The following is a 22,212-nucleotide window of genomic DNA, read 5'->3' on the forward strand; positions in this document are numbered from 1 at the left end:
TTTGTCTTTCTCTACATGATGCAACAACACCTTACAGTGTGTAAGCTCAGTGTGTGTGTGTGTGTGTGTGTGTGTGTGTGTGTGTGTGTGTGTGTGTGTGTGTGTGTGCGTGTGTGTGTGTGTGTGACTGATGTAATGAAGATGCAGTAACTCTCAGTGTGTGTGTGACTCAGTACAGTCACTGAGAGAAGATTATTAACAGGAGGCGTGATGGAGTAGCGGTGTGTGTGTGTGTGTGTGTGTGTGTGTGTGTGTGTGTGTGTGTGAACCAGCTGAGTTTTCACATGTGGCCTCCTGCTGAGACACACACTCTCACAGTGGATATTTGCCAGAGTGTGTGCGTGTGTGTATTTATGAAAGTCACTGCCAGTTGGTGTGTGTGTGATGTGTGCAAAATGTGTGTGAGTCAGTTTATTTGTGTCACCGCTCCGTATCAATACAATGTGACACACACACACACACACACAAATGAAAACAAAAACACACAACACTACAACGAAGCTACAAACACACTAAACCAGACATGGGCAACTGGTGGTCCGGGGGCCACATGTGGCCGACAGTCAAACTATTAGCAGCCCCCAAAGCAAATCCCCAAAAATTGTCATTAAAGAAGTTAGAAGGACTATGAAGCCCAACATAATACACAAACAAAAACATACTAAAAATACACAAAACATAAAAAATGAAATGAAAACAAAAAACAGACACATCTGCTTAAACAAACAAAAGGACTAAAAAACACACAAAACAACAACACATTACAAAAAAGCTCCAAAGAACACAAAAACAAAAAAAGAAAATAAAAACACAAATTGACTAAAAACAAAAAAACAACAGACAAATATTTTTTCCCACCAGTATTAATGCTCTGATTGCTCATTGTTCTAAATGGTGACATGAATATTGATCATGTGACCCTCTAATCAGATACAATCACATTTTTGTGGCCCCCACTGTGACAGTCGCCCATCGCTGCACTAAACAATAAAGAAAGACAAAAAATACACAAAAGGACAATAACAATAAAACAAAACCACAACAAACACACAAAACACCAGCACACGTCACCTCAGGTTGTAAAAAACAATAACTGTGATTTAGTAAAAACCGTTGTTTGGTTTAAAAAAGGAAGGTGTGTGTGTGTGTGTGTGTGTGTGTGTGTGTGTGTGTGTGTGTGTGTGTGTGTGTGTGTGTGTGTGTGTGTGTGTGTGTGTGTGTGTGTGTGTGTGTGTGAGATGAACATCATTCTGTCTGAATCCAAACGTTAGGAGTAGAAACGTCTCCTCAGGGCTTTTCATCTGCACTAAAAACACTTTACGCAGCAGCAGCATCTGGGTGTGTGTGTGTGTGTGTGTGTGTGTGTGTGTGTGTGTGTGTGTGTGTGTGTGTGTGTGTGTGTGTGTGTGAGAGAGAGCAGCTGCTGGAGAGTGGAAATGTGTTGACATCATATGGAGGAAACACCTTCACCGTGTGTGTGTTTAACCTGCAGCAGTGTGTGTGTGTGTGTGTGTTCACACCATGTACACACTAAGTTAGAGCAGATAACCTACAAAGGGGAGGAGCCTATTTACTGTGAATAACTAGAAGTTCAAATGTTTCACACAACAAGTCAAATATAATGTTACTGAGTTTTGGTGATATTTGAGAGTAAAGTTTTGATTTAACTTATCCGATTATATTACATGATATCTATTGATATCTACTGATATCTATTGATATCTATTGATATCTACTGATATCTATTGATATCTATTGATATCTACTGATATCTATTGATATCTATTGATATCTACTGATATCTATTGATATCTGCTGATATCTGCTGATATCTATTGATATCTACTGATATCTGCTGATATCTACTGATATCTACTGATATCTGCTGATATCTACTGATATCTATTGATATCTATTGATATCTACTGATATCTATTGATATCTGCTGATATCTGCTGATATCTGCTGATATCTACTGATATCTATTGATATCTGCTGATATCTACTGATATCTACTGATATCTATTGATATCTATTGATATCTGCTGATATCTGCTGATATCTACTGATATCTATTGATATCTATTGATATCTATTGATATCTATTGATATCTGCTGATATCTGCTGATATCTACTGATATCTATTGATATCTATTGATATCTACTGATATCTATTGATATCTATTGATATCTGCTGATATCTACTGATATCTACTGATATCTACTGATATCTATTGATATCTATTGATATCTGCTGATATCTGCTGATATCTGCTGATATCTACTGATATCTGCTGATATCTGCTGATATCTACTGATATCTGCTGATATCTATTGATATCTATTGATATCTATTGATATCTGCTGATATCTGCTGATATCTACTGATATCTATTGATATCTATTGATATCTACTGATATCTATTGATATCTATTGATATCTGCTGATATCTGCTGATATCTATTGATATCTGCTGATATCTACTGATATCTATTGATATCTGCTGATATCTACTGATATCTATTGATGTCTATTGATATCTGCTGATGTCTATTGATATCTACTGATGTCTACTGATATCTATTGATATCTATTGATATCTGCTGATATCTGCTGATATCTATTGATATCTGCTGATATCTGCTGATATCTATTGATATCTGCTGATATCTACTGATATCTATTGATATCTACTGATATCTATTGATATCTATTGATATCTACTGATATCTATTGATATCTATTGATATCTACTGATATCTATTGATATCTGCTGATATCTGCTGATATCTATTGATATCTACTGATATCTGCTGATATCTACTGATATCTACTGATATCTGCTGATATCTATTGATATCTATTGATATCTATTGATATCTGCTGATATCTATTGATATCTACTGATATCTGCTGATATCTACTGATATCTACTGATATCTGCTGATATCTACTGATATCTATTGATATCTATTGATATCTACTGATATCTATTGATATCTGCTGATATCTGCTGATATCTGCTGATATCTACTGATATCTACTGATATCTATTGATATCTATTGATATCTGCTGATATCTGCTGATATCTATTGATATCTACTGATATCTACTGATATCTATTGATATCTATTGATATCTGCTGATATCTGCTGATATCTATTGATATCTGCTGATATCTACTGATATCTATTGATATCTGCTGATATCTACTGATATCTATTGATGTCTATTGATATCTGCTGATGTCTATTGATATCTACTGATGTCTACTGATATCTATTGATATCTATTGATATCTGCTGATATCTGCTGATATCTATTGATATCTGCTGATATCTGCTGATATCTATTGATATCTGCTGATATCTACTGATATCTATTGATGTCTATTGATATCTGCTGATGTCTATTGATATCTACTGATGTCTACTGATATCTATTGATATCTGCTGATATCTACTGATATCTGCTGATATCTATTGATATCTGCTGATATCTACTGATATCTATTGATGTCTATTGATATCTGCTGATGTCTATTGATATCTACTGATGTCTACTGATATCTATTGATATCTGCTGATATCTACTGATATCTGCTGATATCTATTGATATCTGCTGATATCTACTGATATCTATTGATGTCTATTGATATCTGCTGATGTCTATTGATATCTACTGATGTCTACTGATATCTATTGATATCTGCTGATATCTACTGATATCTATTGATATCTACTGATGTCTACTGATATCTATTGATATCTATTGATATCTGCTGATATCTGCTGATATCTATTGATATCTGCTGATATCTGCTGATATCTATTGATATCTGCTGATATCTACTGATATCTATTGATGTCTATTGATATCTGCTGATGTCTACTGATATCTACTGATATCTGCTGATATCTATTGATATCTACTGATATCTACTGATATCTATTGATATCTGCTGATATCTGCTGATATCTATTGATATCTACTGATATCTACTGATATCTATTGATATCTGCTGATATCTGCTGATATCTGCTGATATCTATTGATATCTATTGATATCTATTGATATCTACTGATATCTATTGATATCTATTGATATCTATTGATATCTACTGATATCTACTGATATCTACTGATATCTATTGATATCTACTGATATCTACTGATATCTACTGATATCTATTGATATCTGCTGATATCTGCTGATATCTGCTGATATCTATTGATATCTACTGATATCTATTGATATCTACTGATATCTATTGATATCTATTGATATCTACTGATATCTACTGATATCTGCTGATATCTATTGATATCTATTGATATCTATTGATATCTACTGATATCTGCTGATATCTACTGATATCTACTGATATCTGCTGATATCTACTGATATCTATTGGTGTGTGTTGATCTTCCTCTGCTCAGAGCGCAGCAGGGAAACCACAGAGTCTGGCATCTTTTACTGGTTCTGTTCCAGTTCCTCGGGGTTTGTTTGCAGCACTTTGACAAGCTCGTGTTAACGCTGTCAGTAGAGCTGAAAGATCAGCAAAATAAAACATTATCGCCTTCTGTTGCTGCACCGCTCACGCTGAGATCAGGACGACACACGGGTATGCAGACACACGGGTACGCAGACACACGGGTACGCAGACACACGGGTACGCAGACACACGGGTACGCAGACACACGGGTACGCAGACAAAGACGGGTACGCAGACAAAGACGGGTACGCAGACACACGGGTACGCAGACACACGGGTACGCAGACACACGGGTACGCAGACAAAGACGGGTACGCAGACAAAGACGGGTACGCAGACACACGGGTATGCAGACACACGAGTACACAGAAACACGAGTACGTAGACATACGAGTACGCAGACACAGGAGTACGCAGACAGAGACGGGTACGCAGACAAAGACGGGTACGCAGAAACACGGGTACGCAGACACACGCAGACACACGCAGACACACGCAGACACACGGGTACGCAGACAGAGACGGGTACGCAGACACACAGGTATGCAGACACGCAGACACACAGGTATGCAGACACACGGGTACGCAGACACACAGGTATGCAGACACATGGGTACGCAGACACACAAGTACGGTTTAGGTAGAATCTGATAAAAGACATAAATTTGTACATTTAGTATTTAACATTTCTTAGTGCAGGAGTGATTATCATCCAAGTTTAGTAATTAATATACAAACAGATGTAACTTAGCGAGCAGACTGAGAATAACTCCATCTATAAATTGTGTGTGTGTGTGTGGGCTCACTCTCACACAGACACACACACACTTACTCATGTGTGTGTGCGTCACATCAGGTTGAAATGCGACTTGCTTTGCTAGACCTTTGTTACTATATCAGTGTGAGTGCAGCTAACGCCCCCCCCCCCTCCTCTTCGGTCTAACCCTCCGCCCGGTGTAACCCGCGTTGATTTCAAAATAAAATAAAAATAAATGTTTTGAAACATAATCACCAAAGAACTCCAAAATAATGGATACAGACCATGGGGCCATGAGCAAGAAGTTTCAGGTCATTTCTCAGGAAGAAATTCACTAGCTAGCGCGCGCGCACACGCACACACACACACACACACACACACACACACACACACACACACACACACACACACACACACACACACACACACACACACACACACACACACGAAAAAGCCTCCCTTCACTTATCACACAAACAGACTAATTAGCCCCGCCCCCTGCTGCTCCTGCAGCCTTTGGCTGATTACCAGAATGCGCCGTGACCGAGCAAAAAGAACCAATCAGAGCCAGAATTGTGTTTGATAGACTGTCTGACAGCTTTTGCTCACAGGCCCCGCCCCTTTCCCGGGCTGGAGCGCTTTATTTTTTACAGTGTATGTCTGGAGGAGTAGAAGATGACTTTTCTGCTTGAAAGGTAATTACTGCTGCTTGATTTACATTATGTTTCTCCTCCGTGTGGGCTGCTGTAAGTGACACTGTGTTGCTGCTGCTGCTGAGGTGTGTGCACATAGAGAGAGAGAAGTGCTGCAGTAATATGCTTTAATCAGTGCATGTTATATTACTGTGATGTTGCTGTCTGACTAACGTTAGCTTGTTAGCTCCTCTGAGGGAGGGACTTTGGAAAGTTTGGAGGCAAGGCAAGAGAGCAGCAGGGAGGGAGAGGGAGAGTGGGATCTGAGTTGCGGACTGCACCTTTAAAACTCAAACAAGGAAAAACTAAAACTCAAAGCCCTGAAAACAAAACAACACTTCAAATAAACAAACAAACAAAAAAGTGTGAGAAAAGGAAATCAAACTTCTGCTGCTCATTGTTCGAGTGTAACACCAGCAGTGTGCGTGCGTGCATGTGTGTGTGTGTGTGTGTGTGCGTGTGCGTGCGTGCATGTGTGTGTGTGTGTGAAACTAAAGCTAAAGGTAAAGCAGGATAAACGCACTCCTGGGAATAACGGCGTATGGAACGAAACGTGCCGTCACTTCACGTTAGCGACGAAGCGTCTGATCTGTCAGAGGAAACCAAACCTAAACAAACACTTTCACAGTAAAAGACTTGAAACGGGGATTCTCTCTAGATGAAAAAACACTTCTCCACGTTTCTCACAACGAACTTGTTAAAATAAAAATTACCATTAAAAGGAAATAAACAGACTTGTGGTGTTATTTTTGGTTGATTTATTCCTTTCATAAAAGTCTTGTTTTTGCTGATATTTTAAATAACAAAAACAGGCTCCTTTGTTGTGTTTATTTATATACATGTTGATTTATTTATTTTATCTACGACAGGTTGAACTAGACTGGACTCAGACTCAATACAGAGAAAACATCTATGAAATATCTCACATTCTTGTTCAATTTGAAGCATCGAAAAAAGGATTTAAAAAGGAAACTTAACTTAAATAATCCATATTAAGTATCACAGGCATGATTATGTACATTTAGTTTGTCAGTGATTAGAATAAAGAAAAAAGGAAATAAAATGTAGCTTTAATTGGATAATTATGGTTATATTTTCACTGAATCTAATCAATAATCAGAAGATATGTCTATAATCATTGATTACAGTTTGATTGAATTAAATGTAGAGACTGTGTGTGTGTGTGTGTGTGTGTGTGTGTGTGTGTGTGTGTGTGTGTGTGTGTGTGTGTGTGTGTGTGTGTGTGTATGTCGCTCCTCTGAGGCCGAGCGAAGCTGCAGGAAATGTTTAGAAACGTTTAAAAACCTTTAAAAAGTGTGGAGCGCCGCCATCGCTTCAGCTCCTCCCCCCCACTGAGAGACAATCTGCTGCAGGAGCCACACACACACACACACACACACACACACACACACACACACACACATATCTGAATATCTGTGAGTATTTCTGATGTGAAACCGCTGTTAAAAAAGAGAACACTGGATGCCTCTATACTGGCTAACTATAGACCAATCAGCAACCTTCCATTCATGGCCAAGATCATTGAGAAGGTGGTCTTCAACCAACTGAGTCAATTTTTAACATTCAACAAAATATTTGATAAATTTCAGTCAGGTTTTCATTCTCATCACAGCACTGAAACTGCTCTTATCAAAGTGATCAATGACATAAGGTTGAACACTGATTCAGGAAAAGTATCTGTTCTCATTCTGTTGGATCTAAGTCTGCATTTGACACTGTAGATCATACAATTTTGTTGCACAGATTGTAAACATGGGTTGGACTAAATGTTAAAGTAATGCAATGGTTTAAGTCATACTTGGAGGAGCGAAGCTATTTTGTAAGCATTGGAAACTTTGAATCTGACAGATTACCAATGTCCTGTGGGGTTCCTCAGGGATCTGTTCTTGGACCTCTTCTGTTTAACCTTTACATGCTTCCTTTAGGACACATTTTACAGAACTGTAAGGTTGATTATCAGAGCTATGCAGATGACACACAACTATATCTATCACTGAACCCAGATGACCATGGTCCCATTGAGGTGTTGTGTGACTGTTTAGAAAAAGTAAACTGATGGATGAGTGAAAACTTCCTTCAACTAAACCATGACAAGATGGAGGTGATTGTCTTTGGTAACAATGAAAAGAGGACTGCTGTCAGCAATTATCTTGAGTCTCGATCTTTAAAAGCTAAAGACCAAGTCAAAAACCTTGGTGTTCTGATTGACTCAGATCTTACATTCAGCAGTCAGATCAAATCTATCACAAAAACAGCCTTCTACCACCTAAAGAACATCTCCAGAGTGAAAGGTTTAATGGCTCAGAAAGATCAGGAGAAACTGGTCCATGCTTTTATCTCCAGCAGACTGGACTATTGTAATGGTCTTCTGACAGGAATCCCCCAAAAGAGCATCAAACAGCTACAGCTGGTTCAGAACGCTGCAGCTCGGGTCTTAACCAGAACAAAGAGGTCAGAGCACATTAGTCCAGTTTTAAAGTCTTTACACTGGCTCCCAGTCAGCCTCAGAATAGACTTTAAAGTTCTGCTGCTGGTGTATAAATCTGTGAATGGGTTTGGTCCAGAATACATCAGTGAGATGTTAGTCAGGTATGAACCCAGCAGGTCTCTCAGATCTATGGACACAGATCAGATAGTGGAGCCCAGAGCTCACAGTAAACATGGTGATGCTGCTTTTAGTTGTTATGCTGCAAAGAAGTGGAACAAACTGCAGCAGAGCTGAAGTCAGCATCACATGTGAACATTTTTAAATCAAAGTTAAAGGCACTTTTTTTCTCTACTGCATATGATTGAGAGAGAGATTTTTTGTCATGTTGTTGATGTAATGATGATTTTACTGATGATTTTAATTGATTTTACTGATGATTTTAAATGTTCTTATTGATTTTAAACAATTGAATGTTTTATCATGTAAAGCACATTGAGTTGCCTTGAGTATGAAATGCGCTATATAAATAAATTTGCCTTGCCTTGCCTTGATGATCTGTTTGGTTAAAGTGAAACTGTGTGTGTGTGTGTGTGTGTGTGTGTGTGTGTGTGTGTGTGTGTGTGTGTGTGTGTGTGTGTGTGTGTGTGTGTGTAACCCTGAGGGAGGTTTTAAACTGACACAACAGAGGGTAAACTCTGTGTGTGTAGGTGTGTGTGTGTGTGTTTCTCAGACTTTTAACCTGATTTAAACTTTGTGAGGAACTGATTAATGCTGAACATATTTATTAAAACACAAACTCTCCTAAAACAAAGCATCTATACATCCATAAAGTCAGTAAAATGATGGTCTATTGTTCTATGAATCTGTGATAACCACATTTATTTATTCATCTGAATAATATCCACTGTTATCCAGGAATGTTTATTATTATTATTATAGTCATCTTAAAGATGGAAATCATTGTTTTAATCACTAATAAAATGGTTCAAAGTGACCAGAAATGGTAGAAAAGGAGGTGAAAACCACTGAAATTGGTTAAAAGTTGTAAATTAGAGTTGATAATGGAATTAGAAGTAGTTTAATTTAGCAAAATATGAGCATTAAAATCATGAATGTGGTTAAATTGGCTAAAATAATCATGAAATCTGGTGAAAAGAGGTTAAAAGTGACAATAATGAATCAATATATGTGACATTAGGTGTAAAAGTGGTAGAAATGGTTTTTAAGTGATGAACATGTCTGGAAAGTGGAAAATATGTAGAAAAGTCATTAAAATGTGATGTAGAAGTGTCAGAAATGAGAGAAATGTAGCAAAAATACATTAAAAGGAGCAAAAATATGGCAAGAAAAAGTGATGAAAATAAGTTAAAATATGGTGAGTTTGGTGGAGTTGCAGAATTTTTTTTAAAAAAAAGCAAAAATGGGCTCAAATTGTTCAGAAAATATTCTTAGTTTCTTGAAGGCATCTGGGGACCCCCTCCCAGTGTCTCAGGACCCTAAATGGGGTCCTCATCCCAAGGTTTGGAACCACTGCCTAGACAAACCAGTAGAGATGATCTCTGCTCTACTCTGAGCTGCTCCTCTACCTTTAGCAACACTGGGAGCCATTAACCAATCAGAGTCCAGGAGCTACTCAGGAGCCAATCAGAGAGCAGGACCACGGGTTGATGATCATCATCAGCTGAAATCAAACCAACAGCAGGAAACACGAGGTGCAGCCACTTACTGCTTTTATTCTGAAGGGCAGGGCTTCAATGAAGAGGCGGAGCTTCCCTCGTGGACTCCTCCCTCTTTTTAAAAAAAGTGCCGTCTGTCTGTTTGGACCTGGAAACGTCCTGTTTGACCTCCGTCTGTCTCCGTCTGTCTCTGCTGTCGCTCCTCAGACTGTCTGTGAACAGGAGGACGAGTGAGTGAGAGAGAGTGTGTGTGTGTGTGTGTGTGTGTGTGTGTGGGCCTTAAGATAAATAAATAAATCAAATATCTGCACCACAACTTGCACCGAAAATAAGAGGCAGCAGCGGTTACCGTGGCAACGCATGCCAAAAACCAAAAAAGGAGAGGAAAAAAACCAAAATCAGCCCAAAAGAGAGAGAGAGAGAAAGTCAGCGCTCAGGGTCAGAGCTTCATTCACTCACTGGAAATGATCATTTTTAATAAAAACACAAAGAGGAACAAGTACATGTGTGGCCTCAGAGGAAGAGAAGAATCCACGTTTGTAATAAAAAGGAAAAGGTCAGATTCACACATTTGATCTGACGAGCTACAGAAAAGCATTCTTTTATTAATCCATTATTATTCTATAATTCTATTTGTGACGCACCACGAGGAACCAGGAATGAGTCAGAAGGAGAAAAAAAACCTTCATTTTCTGAGAAAATTGTGATTTCTACTCCCTGATTTCCATCTAAATCCTCGTCCTCTGGTTACCATAACCTGATTTTTGATTTTGGGCCCAGGGGGTCCCAAGGACCCCAAAAGAAAAAAAAATGAAAGGTCGATTTCTCATTTATTTGTGAGTCATTTATTACGACAGTTGGTGGAACCGAATCATTGACACACACCATTATATGAATAAGACCATTACTCTGTATGTGCCACGGGGGCACCAGGGGGGCCCATTTTTCAAATAACTCCTCCTCCATTAATGCTTGATGAATCGTTCTGTAATTTGACATAGATATTCTATGAGTAGATGTCTAGAGTCTCACTGAGACCTTTTTTTATGTTCTCAGGAACGTGGTACGTGCTATTCAGCGCAGAGACCAGCCGTAGTTCATCCATACTTGTTTTTTTCAAAAATCAAAGTAATATTTCTAAAGTTTCCACAAAGTCTAAAGTGTGTTTGACGATGTTTACATTAACGGTTGTTTTGGGGGAGGAGCCTGGTAACTCTAATGAGTTCTCTGCAGGACGTTCCAAACCTCCTTAGAACGCTCTGTATTCCTTTGTTGTTTCACTAATCATTTCTGTGTAAAAGTGCTTCATTGAGCTTTAACGATACATTCCCAGGTGTTTCAATGACCACTTTTTAGTGAGATATTTACATTTTGCGCATTTCCAAGGAAACACGACCATAGCTGCCTCAGAGGTAAGGTTGTTAAAAGCATCGATACTAAGGCGTGTCCAAACGTGGCACTCATTTGTGAAAGTATCAATATCGCATTGAGTGAAACGAGTGGTGAACGACTGTGAACGGTTCAATTCACCTACTGTATATAGTGAACGTAAAGATATTAACTGGATGAATCGCATTAAAAACAGTTTGAACAGTGATTTAAAACCATTGCTGGGGGGCTGGGTTTATGCTAATGTGTCTCCGCCCCCTCAGCCTCGCTGCTTAAAAACGACACAAACTGTAGAAACTATGAAGAGCGTTTTCTCTATTCTATAACTTTGAGATTGACAACATTCTAACGTTCGTTACTTCCTCAGATATTCTTTGATTTCTATGTTTGTGAAACTATCTGTGAAAAACTGAAAACGCCCCCTGGACGACTTTTTAAACCATTAATCGATTATATGTAAAAGAGAAATCACAAATAAACAATAGATTCTAACAAAATATTGTCACATGACCTTTTAAAAACTTAGAATTGGATCCAAACTGACAGAAAACTAAACATTCAACAATTAAAAAAACAAAACTCAACTATTTAACTTAAAAAGTGAAAAAACAATGAAATGTTACATTTCTTTCACTGTAGTATGTAATGGTCGTAGCATGTTTCAAGGGGCGTGTCCATCCAATAAATAATTAAGCTTTAAATATAAATAAAAGAACATTATATTCTGATGAGTCATCGTTACTGTCACACCCAGTAACTCCAATAACAACAATTAAACAAGGCGTCGACTCATTTGATCTTAAATGGGTTTAAATCAACCAATCATTTCAGCCCTGGTCTCTGAGAAAAACTCACGGGAAACAAAACAGAGAAAAAAATCTACATTTTCAACAAAATAAAAGTCTACATGAGCTGAGAAAAGACAACAGGAAGGAGAATTGAGATGTTTTCATTAAATAAAAGTCACAAACGAGTGATTTAAAAAAATAAAACTGACCAAATCATCATTTTCAGTAAAACACAAACGACTACAAGGATCTAAAAACAGAGATTCACAGGTTTTATTTCATCAATGAAAGAGAAAATGTTCATTTTGTATCTTTACATTTAAACACTTTAAACCAATCAATCAATCAATCAATCAATCTTTATTTGTATAGCGCCAAATCATAACCAATGGTATCTCAAGGCACTTTACAGTAGAGCAGTCTTAAGGACGGACTCTTCATTTTATGGATACACACATATGCATATATACGTATATACACATACATATGTATCCCACACCCAACATGAATTCAAACACTGTTGTTGTTTGTCTTTAAATCCACTGAATAGTCTCAGATCTAAACCTTTATCACTTTATGTCAAACATTAGGAAAAGCAGCGCAGGGACTCAAATGACCTCGTGCTCATAAATTGCTGAGTCATCACTCAATGACAAATAAGTAAATAGATCACATGATCAGATTAAGTCGACGAAGATGGAAGAAATGAAGAGATTCTAAGAAGAAGAGTTTCTTCTAATCAGAGCTGAAAAACAATTTCTACAAATCAGAGAAAATAATGGACGTAAACAAAGAATCCAGTAAATGTATTTCTGATTTTAGGAGAAATTAAAACAACAAAAACAGATTTCCTGTAATCACAGTCTGCAGTAACCTGTCTGCACCACAGGGGGCAGCACTAATAAAACATACATTACAGAAATTACAACCAGTAATGTTTGTTTTTTGGAGTCTTTTTAGTAAAATCTAGAATAGAGTTTAAAATCCTCCTGTTAGCATACAAAGCGCTACATGATCTAGCTCCTGTATGTCTATAGACCTGTTAGTGTCCTATCATCCACGTAGATCACTCTGCTCTCAGTCTGATGGTCTTCTAGAAGTTCCTAAAGTGTCTAGAAGTAGAACAGGAGGCAGAACATTCAGCTACCAGGCTCCTCCCCTTTAGAACCAGCTCCCAGTCTTACTACAGGAGGCTGCTACTCTCTACACCTTTAAAAATAAACTCACAATCTACTTATTTACTAAAGCGTGTACTGTATAATAGCGTTAAGCTAACCACTAGGAACAAAGCTCTAAAGCTAAAAATAGGAACTAAGATGATATAATAGAACACCAACATTATAAACATGATCCACCATCTACACACATAGCTCTAATGGCTGTAATGAGATGATGTCCAGTCAGACACAGTTGTACCAGGTTGTAGACCAACCCCACCTCTGGTTGTATAACCATCATACTGCTCACACTGATGTCCACCTCATACTGTAGATCATTCTAGTTCCACTGTATTAATGTATCATGTTTTTCTGCAGTCAGTGTCTTCTCCTCGTTCTTCTCTCTCTGCTCTGTTTCAGGTGAAGCTGATGATGTCACTTCCTGATCTGTGGTTCACGGCTCAACTAGTCTGGAACACTCTGATGTTCTATCTCTCTATCCTGTTCTGTTGGTCCTTCTGTCCACTAACCACAACCAGTCCACGCAGATGGCTGCCACCTCTGAACCTGGTTCTAACAGAGATTTATTTCTTATTATGAATTTTATATTTTGATAAGTGCATTGAGATGAGATTGTTGTAAATTGCGCTATACAAATAAAGTTGATTTGATTTTAGTATTTTTTTGTCATGTTATGCATATTTTAATTGTTATTTGTATATTTTTTAGGATTTATGTAGTGTGTTTACTTTCAGAGTTTTACTCTGAAAGCAGCGCAGAGTTTCAAAATAAGAGCTGTGAACATCACAGCGGACAAACACACACAACACATACACACACAGGAACATGGTGTCTCTTCAGGTCAAAGTTGTTGTACATGCTAACACACTTTAACACGTGTCACTCAGTCATAATGTGTGTGTTCAAGTGTTAAAATCACACTTTGTTGTGTAAATGTAGCTTTATTTTTACTTTTCTAACAGTCTGCTTCAGTCTGAGACACTGTTCAACCAATCAGAGCTCAGAAACACACGGGATGCTAATGGATGTTAGCCTACTGGTCGATGGAAGCTTAAAAAAACATAATGGATGGTAAAATAGAAGCTATTAGACACTAATAGAAACACATGGATTATATGTGAAAGCTAACAAATGCTAAGGAAATAAAAGCTACTGGAGGCTAACAGAAGCTAATAAACGAGCTAATGGAAGCTAAGGAAATAAAAGCCACTGGAAGCTTCCTCATGAATAAACATCAGGACCCGTTGGTGAAGCAACGTTTGTATTTAAATAGTTTCATCACCTGATAAATAAATCTTTTATCGTTCACAGAGAAACAAACGACGGGATTTAATCGTTAAAAGATCTTTTAAATTAAAAAATAAGAAACAAAAAACTAGTTAAATAAATGAAATGTGAGCTGAAAGCAAAGGTTCACATGATAAACTCATGAAAGAGAGAAGGCCTCGTGTGTAGTTCACTATTATTATTGTTTGTGTGATTTTGTTGTCGACACAAATTTAGATTTAAGGTTTAACTGCTTAGTGACTTTGGTTAGAGCAGCTGGTTACCATGGTAACATCAAACCAACCCGCTATAACCCAACTAACCCAGTGTGGGATTAACTAATCCTGGATAAAATAATCCAGGTTATTGAGGTGTAATTGAACGTGACTGTGTGACGATGACGATGATGATGATGATGATGATGATGATGATGATGATGATGATGATGATGATGAAGTCTAAGATTTGCAGAGAAACCTCAGGAGGAAGAGGATGATGAAGGTGCCAGATCTGAACCTTCACCATCTGAGTTTACACAGCTGTGTGTGGCAGACGTACACACACACACACACACACACACACACACACACACACACACACACACACACACACACGTACACACGTACACACATACACACACACGTACACACACACACACGTACACACACACACGTACACACACGTACGTACACACGTACACACATACACACACACGTACGTACACACACACACACTTACACACACACAAATTATCAGTCCAATTACTTTTGAAAGCGACAATTTTTAATATTTCTATTTATAAATTTAGTCTAAGATCATTTAAAGACGGACTCACAGAGGAGCAAAAATACACACAAGAGAAAAATACACAAAATGACTCCAAAAATAATCCTTATTTCAAAGGTTAAAAGTCTAATATTTCAGATGTGAGAGAGAAACTTTAAAACAGATTTAACTGTAAAATAAAATAAAAAGTACATCCTAATTTTTGATCCTGTGTATAAATGATAGTATATAAAATAAAAAAATATTAAAAACCAGTGAGCATTAATGTTAACTACACATCTTTACAACAAAAATACACAAATCTGAAGAAAAAGACCCAAAATGGCTAAAAAAAAATACACAATTATTATTACACATCTATTATTTTAAAAGGTTAAAAGTCTAGTTTTTTAGATGTGAGAGAAAAACTAAAAATCTAATTTAACAGTAAAATAAAATAAAACTTTAACTTACATTAAAGTGTATAAAAATCATAAAATATTAAAAAGCAGTGAGAGACCATCGTAGCATTAACGCTAACTCTACATCTTTAATCAATAATCAGAACATTTGGTTAAAAACACACATGTTTCTCTTTCTATTGATTTAAAATGAGATTACAGGATGAACTGGGATCGTTTCTCAGCTGAAACCAGTTGGTTTGTTTCTGTGGTGACGGAGGCTTTACCTCAGATGACCCGGAGCAGCCAGACTGCTCGTCTGCTCACCCGGTGTGAACCCGGCGGGAGGCCGCGGAGACGAAAACAAACGCACACCGAGGAGGAGCTGAAGCGGCGGGGACGGTGTAGCGGATCCTCTGGTTCCCGAAGAAAATGGTGACGAGGATCCGATGGAAACCGTTTAAAAAGCACATGCATTGCTTATGAATTATAAAAAATAATAAAATAAAAACACTAAAAGAATAATGTAAATTAAATTTGTGTGAAATTCTTCTTATTAATTTTAGTTAACCCCGTAACATGTAAAACACATTTTTAGTTATTTAGGTATTTTATGAAAATGTATATAAAAAGCACAGTTTTTGTTCACTGCTAAGCATTTACACCAGTGTTTTAATCCATGAACCCTTCTAATTAAAAACCACCTAATTAAAAAAATAGAAAAAACAGATTGTTTTTTTGGTTTTATTAATTTTAAACCAGAAACAGGAAAACGGAAAAATCAAACAAACAGCGTTTTTCTGTTTTAATATTAAATCTGGTTCTGTTTGTGTGATATTTGGATATTTACGGGGAAACAACCAACAGACAGACTTTTATTTTATTAAAAATGATCTTATATCATATTTTCCACCTCACACTGATGGCAGAGGTTCATTTATGTGTTGATGACGTTTCGTTAAAGAGTTATTGATGCTGAAAATCTGAATCTGTGAATATCTGACAACTCTACCAAACAGTGTTATGGTCCAAATAGTATCCAGATAATCTGGTGACTGGGCAGAGTTTTGCTCCTGGTCCTGACATAAAAAGAAGCAACGCATAAGTCACATGACTGGTGAATTGAAACATTATTAATACATAAATAAATCAAAACCAAAAAATTGACGTTACGTAAAACATGTTCATGATGTGTGGAACCAGAGGTGGTGTAATGAATCTACTGGTGCTTCTCGTTATTCCGTGTGCGTTGGCGGCTGCTGTTAGCGGTATTTATAACGTGCAAAATAAACATTTTGCTGCCCTAAAAAAAACTGTAATTGTTTTTGAAAAAGTGTGAAATGGTAGAAGTTCTAACATCTATTGTTCCTCACAGTTGATAGTCAGTCACCAGTTTATTTAGATACTATTTGGATCATAACACCACAAACCAAAACATAAACGTGAGCAGCTTTTTACTAAAACATCCACAGACTGAATGAAAACTGATGAAATAAATCCTAAACAGTCCTATTGTGTGATGACACCTGGTCCAGGACTGTGGAGGGAAACCATGTGGACTGGACTTTAGTTTCTGTTTAGGTTTTATGTCAGTAAAACAAAATAACTACACAGTTTATTTGTTATTTGGAGTTAAAACGGAATAACCAAAGAACGAAGGGTACACAGACTGATTTCAACCTTGGTGACGGCGTAGCCTGAAATTTAAACTGGGTAAATACAGTATTTATTTTTTTTCTTCTCTTTTTTTTAATTATTATTTATTTTCAAATGAAAACAACACAGTTTTCAACAACCGTATGCTTTACCTTCACTTTTTCAAATATAGGTCTAGTTCAAACAAAATGCAGAATAAAGAGAGAAAGAAGAAGAAAAACAAACATACACATAAAACAAACATGATCAAAACCAATTCTTGAAAAAAAATCTTTGGACTGACCAGAAATTTGGGAATGCCGTACAGACCCCCCCCCCCCCCCCCCCCCCCCCCCCCCCGGGCTATTGGAACATTTACCGAAACGTACAAAGTGTCTTAAGGTTAGAAACAGGGTGTTAGGGTATAACCCTATACTGCAACAATTTTTAGGGTTAGGTTTACTCTTAATCACGTGACCTAGACTGGCCAATGAGGGGCGCTGCGTACAGATAGAATGTGAGTATATTAATACGTACGGATAGCTACTGCCAATAAAAAGGGGGTCACGATCCAAAAAAGGCTGGGAACCACTGATTTACACCAAAACATTTATATTTTTACTTCTGGCATAAGTTTGCTATTAAATTTTGTTAAAAAATAAATAAATAAATAAATAAAAAAAGAAGAAAATAATTAACTAATTAATAATAATTGCATTTCTATGTTTCTATGCTGAAATGTGTGAAAAACAGAAATTTGTTGGATTTTGGTTTTCCTATTAAGCATTAACACTAATGCATTTATATTTTTAGTTTTAAGTTAATTAATAAAAACTGCATTTCTAAAAAGGAGAACTAGGCTGAAATCAGTAAATTGTGTGAAAAACGTAAATTTATCACCGATTACCACGTAGACGAACAGATCCGTTACACCAGCTAAAATAACCGTTCCGCTGAAAAGAGAGCGTGACATCCAGGGACGCTCAGCCGCTTCTGGAGCCTCGGAGGGCGGACAGACAGCAGCAGGCGGCCCGCTGTCACAGCCGTCCCTCGGTGCTCAAAAGTTAACACACAATAAAGATGACACTGAGCCGTTAGTGTCGTTAACACACCGGGAGGAAAGTTACCTGGAGCCAGATGGTGACCCACCGTGAGCAGCGGGGCAGAGGGCGGACAGTGTCCGGCCAGAGGCACCCTGTTCCGGGCAACAGCGCCATAGCAGCCCGGGGCTGAGGCACCGTCACCGGGTAACAGCGGCACAGTTGGCCGGGTTTGAGACAGCCTGTCCCGGCCAGCAGCACACCAACGCTCCGCTAGAATAACTTCACTTTTCGCTCACTTTGGGTGAACCGTGTGTGTGTGTGTGTGTGTGTGTGTGTGCAGCGGTTAAAAGGTGAAGTGACCGGGCTGTCCTACCTGTTAGTTAGTGGCTGAGGCTGCACCGTGTGTCCGCCTGGAGCGTCTCCTGTTCCCGCAACGGCTTCACACGGCCGGGCTGGGCAGAGATTCCAGCTCCAGCAGCAGAACCATGGATGGCTAACCTACGGAACACACACACACACACACACACACACACACACACACACACACACACACCCCACCCACACACACACACAGCACACTCACACACACACACACACACACACACACACACACACACACACACACACACACACCACATGATCTTTTACGTCAGCATACATTTGCATAGGATGCCACACTTTGGTCTCTAAACACCTGTAAACCACTTAACATTCTCCAAACACTTTAAAATGTAATTTTAAAAAAGTATTTCAGGTTTTTAAACGCCTGAAATACTTTAACTATTATATATAAACACTTTTGAAACATCTGTAACACATAAAACACTTTGATTCAGAATTTAAACATCTGTAACACACATTAAAGGGTTTGTCATAATAACTAAGAACATGTTTAAAACGTATTTTACACCAGTGGTGCTCAACCTTTTCAGGCTGTGACCCCAAAATAAAGGTCCCAGAGAGCGGGGACCCTCCAAAATAAAGGTCCCAGAGAGCGGGGACCCTCCAAAATAAAGGTCCCAGAGAGCAGGGACCCTCCAAAATAAAGGTCCCAGAGAGCGGGGACCCTCCAAAATAAAGGTCCCAGAGAGCAGGGACCCTCCAAAATAAAGGTCCCAGAGAGCAGGGACCCTCCAAAATAAAGGTCCCATAGAGCAGGGACCCCCACTGTAGCTGAAGGTGGTTGAACACAGACATGAACATTGAAGAACAGTCATGTGGAGACAGGACCATCTATAAGGGGGAATAAAGGACAGATTTTTGGGGTCCATCCATAAAGTCAGTAAAATGATGGTCCATTGTTCTATGAATCTGTGATAACCACATTATTTATTCATCTGAATAATATCCACTGTTATCCAGGAACGTTTATTATTATTATTATAGTCATCTTAAAGATGGAAATCATGGTTTTAATCACTAATCAAATGGTTCAAAATGACCAAAAATGGTAGAAAAGGAGGTGAAATGAGATTTTAAAAACTACAGAAACTGGTAAAAAGTTGCAAACTACAGACAGAAAAAGTGGTAAAAAAGGGTTCAAAGTGTCAACACAACATATCGTCTTTCAGATTCAGAAAACCTTATTTATCCTCGAGGGACAATTCAGTTTCAGTTCCATCCCGACCAAGAAACAAGAAAGATAATGAAAGACAACAGGGCAGCGTCTTTCCGCTAGATTAGTTAGCGTCAGAGGGCACTAAAAGTGATGCCATCTGAAAACGCAAAGCATGATGGGTAATCATCACGTTGAACATTGTTTAGGGATGGACAGTCATCATGTGTATGAAATATGAGGCATCTTGAACTTTGTATACTAGAGTTATATGCATTTTTCTATTATGGCGTGACATAGTTACTAACAGTGAACATAACTGTAAAGGACACCAGTCAAAAATGCAAAGCATGATGGGAAATATTTCAAAGCAGTCATGAATAGGCTTGGGCAAAAGTCATTTGTGTGAAATTTTAGGCTTATTGAAATTTGTGTGTCAGAGTTATGGGTTTTTGGAATTGTGGCGTGCTTCAGAAATTAGCATTGCAACTTCGCAGCAGCACCACGACCGAACCGTTAGAGATACGCAAATTATTTTTGATGATTTTTAATCTTAAGTGGGTTCTAAGTGTTCTGGCCACATCGCAGTTTTTGCGTTTGTAATGTGCGTTGTGCGTTCTGCACGCATTTTTTTTTTTTACCAGTTTTTTTCATTGTGCCAAATTATCGAATTTTTCACCAGGCCTGAGGTGTGTGCCAATTTTGGTGAGACTTTGAGCATGCTCAGTCGGTCAAATGATCAATCAAAAGCATGTTGGAATAATAATAAATAAAAGCAATTACAATAGGTTTCTAGGTCATTCGGACCCTAAATAATGTGAAAAGAGGTTAAAAGTGACAATAATGGTCAACATATGTGACATTAGGTGTAAAAGTGGTAGAAATGGTTTATAAGTGATCAACATGTCTGGAAAGTGGAACAAATGTACAAAAAAGGCATTAAAATGTGATGTAGAAGTGTCAGAAATGGGAGAAATGTAACAAAAATACATTAAAAAGAGCAAAAATATGGCAATATATGTTAAAATATGGTGCGTTTGGTGTAGTTGCAGAAAAATGGTAAAAATAAGCAAAAATTGGCTCAAATTGTACAAAATATATTATTAGTTTTTTGAAGGCATCTCACGAGCCCCAAATTGAGAACCTGTTTTAAACAACCTAAAAATTAAATAAACTATAAAACACAATTAAAACATCGTTCATTTCCACTCAGTGTGTGTTGGGTTTTATGAAAGTGTGAAAAGATATGAAAGAGAGACACCTACAGGTTAGAGTCAGTACTTCAGTGTGTGTGTGTGTGTGTGTGTGTGTGTGTGTGTGTGTGTGTGTGTGTGTGCGTGTGTGTGTGTGTGTGTGTGTGTGTGTGTGTGTGTGTGTGTGTGTGTGTGTGTGTGTGTCTTATTGTTGTTTTTTAACGTCAGGTTTTAATTAGAATTTTTTTTTTTATATTACACTTTTATTATTTTATTTATTTCCTGTGATGCGTTCAGGGACACTGGGAGAGAGCAGCTCTGGGAGCCTTTCATTGGAACACATGTTGGGGAGTGAGGGAATGTTGCCGGGCAGAGTTTTTTCCACCAATCAGCAGAGTTCAAAAACACTGCTTAGCAACTGAAGTTAGAGGAGGAGACGCTGAGGGAGAAGATGGAGATCAGGAGCTGGGGAGGAAGAGGAAGAGCAGGAAGAGGAGGAGGAGGAAGAGCAGGAAGAGGAGGAGGAGGAGGAGGAAAAGGAGGAGGAGGAAGAGCAGGAAGAGGAAGAGCAGGAAGAGGAGGAGGAGGAAAAGGATTGATGTGAACTTTTAGGAGGAAGAAGGATCAGTTTCTTTCAGCTCTCTGAGGGACAAGGGCGAGTCAGGAAGTGCTTCCATAGCGAGGGTCACCATGGAGATGGCTTCACCTGTGAGAGAGCAGAGGGAGGGGCTGCACATGATGGGAGGGGCGGGTCACGGCTCGCACCCGCACATCTGTTTAAATATTCGCTTTGGTGACCACAAAAGCAGGTGGCAACAGAGCCTGAACACCCTTCAAAATAAGAGATTTATTTTTCAAATTAAAAGTTTTAAAACATACGTTTTAATTTAAAAGACTTCAATGCTTGACGTGTAGTCCGATTGAA

The 22,212-nt window shown here is 38.1% G+C and overlaps 1 protein-coding gene across 3 annotated transcripts in view; it reads right to left on the reverse strand.

Moving 5' to 3' along the window:
• The window catches only part of LOC114459602 (zinc fingers and homeoboxes protein 2-like), a 40,541-nt gene extending 21,479 nt beyond the window's left edge, over window positions 1-19,062 (reverse strand). Inside the window, exons 1-3 of one of the 3 annotated variants that reach the window (XM_028441789.1) lie at window positions 18,913-19,062; window positions 10,125-10,286; window positions 7,255-7,316 (exon numbers count right to left, since the gene is read on the reverse strand). The gene's annotated coding sequence lies outside the window, so the exon portion shown is untranslated. Of the gene's footprint in view, window positions 1-7,254; window positions 7,317-10,124; window positions 10,287-18,623; window positions 18,832-18,912 lie in introns of those variants that run through there. The other 2 variants (XM_028441788.1, XM_028441791.1) reach the window with 2 other exon arrangements.
• Between the last annotated feature and the right edge of the window lie 3,150 nt (window positions 19,063-22,212).

Source organism: Gouania willdenowi, unplaced genomic scaffold, assembly GCF_900634775.1.
Source record: "Gouania willdenowi unplaced genomic scaffold, fGouWil2.1 scaffold_331_arrow_ctg1, whole genome shotgun sequence".
In the NCBI taxonomy this organism is placed as follows: Eukaryota; Metazoa; Chordata; class Actinopteri; order Blenniiformes; family Gobiesocidae; genus Gouania; species Gouania willdenowi.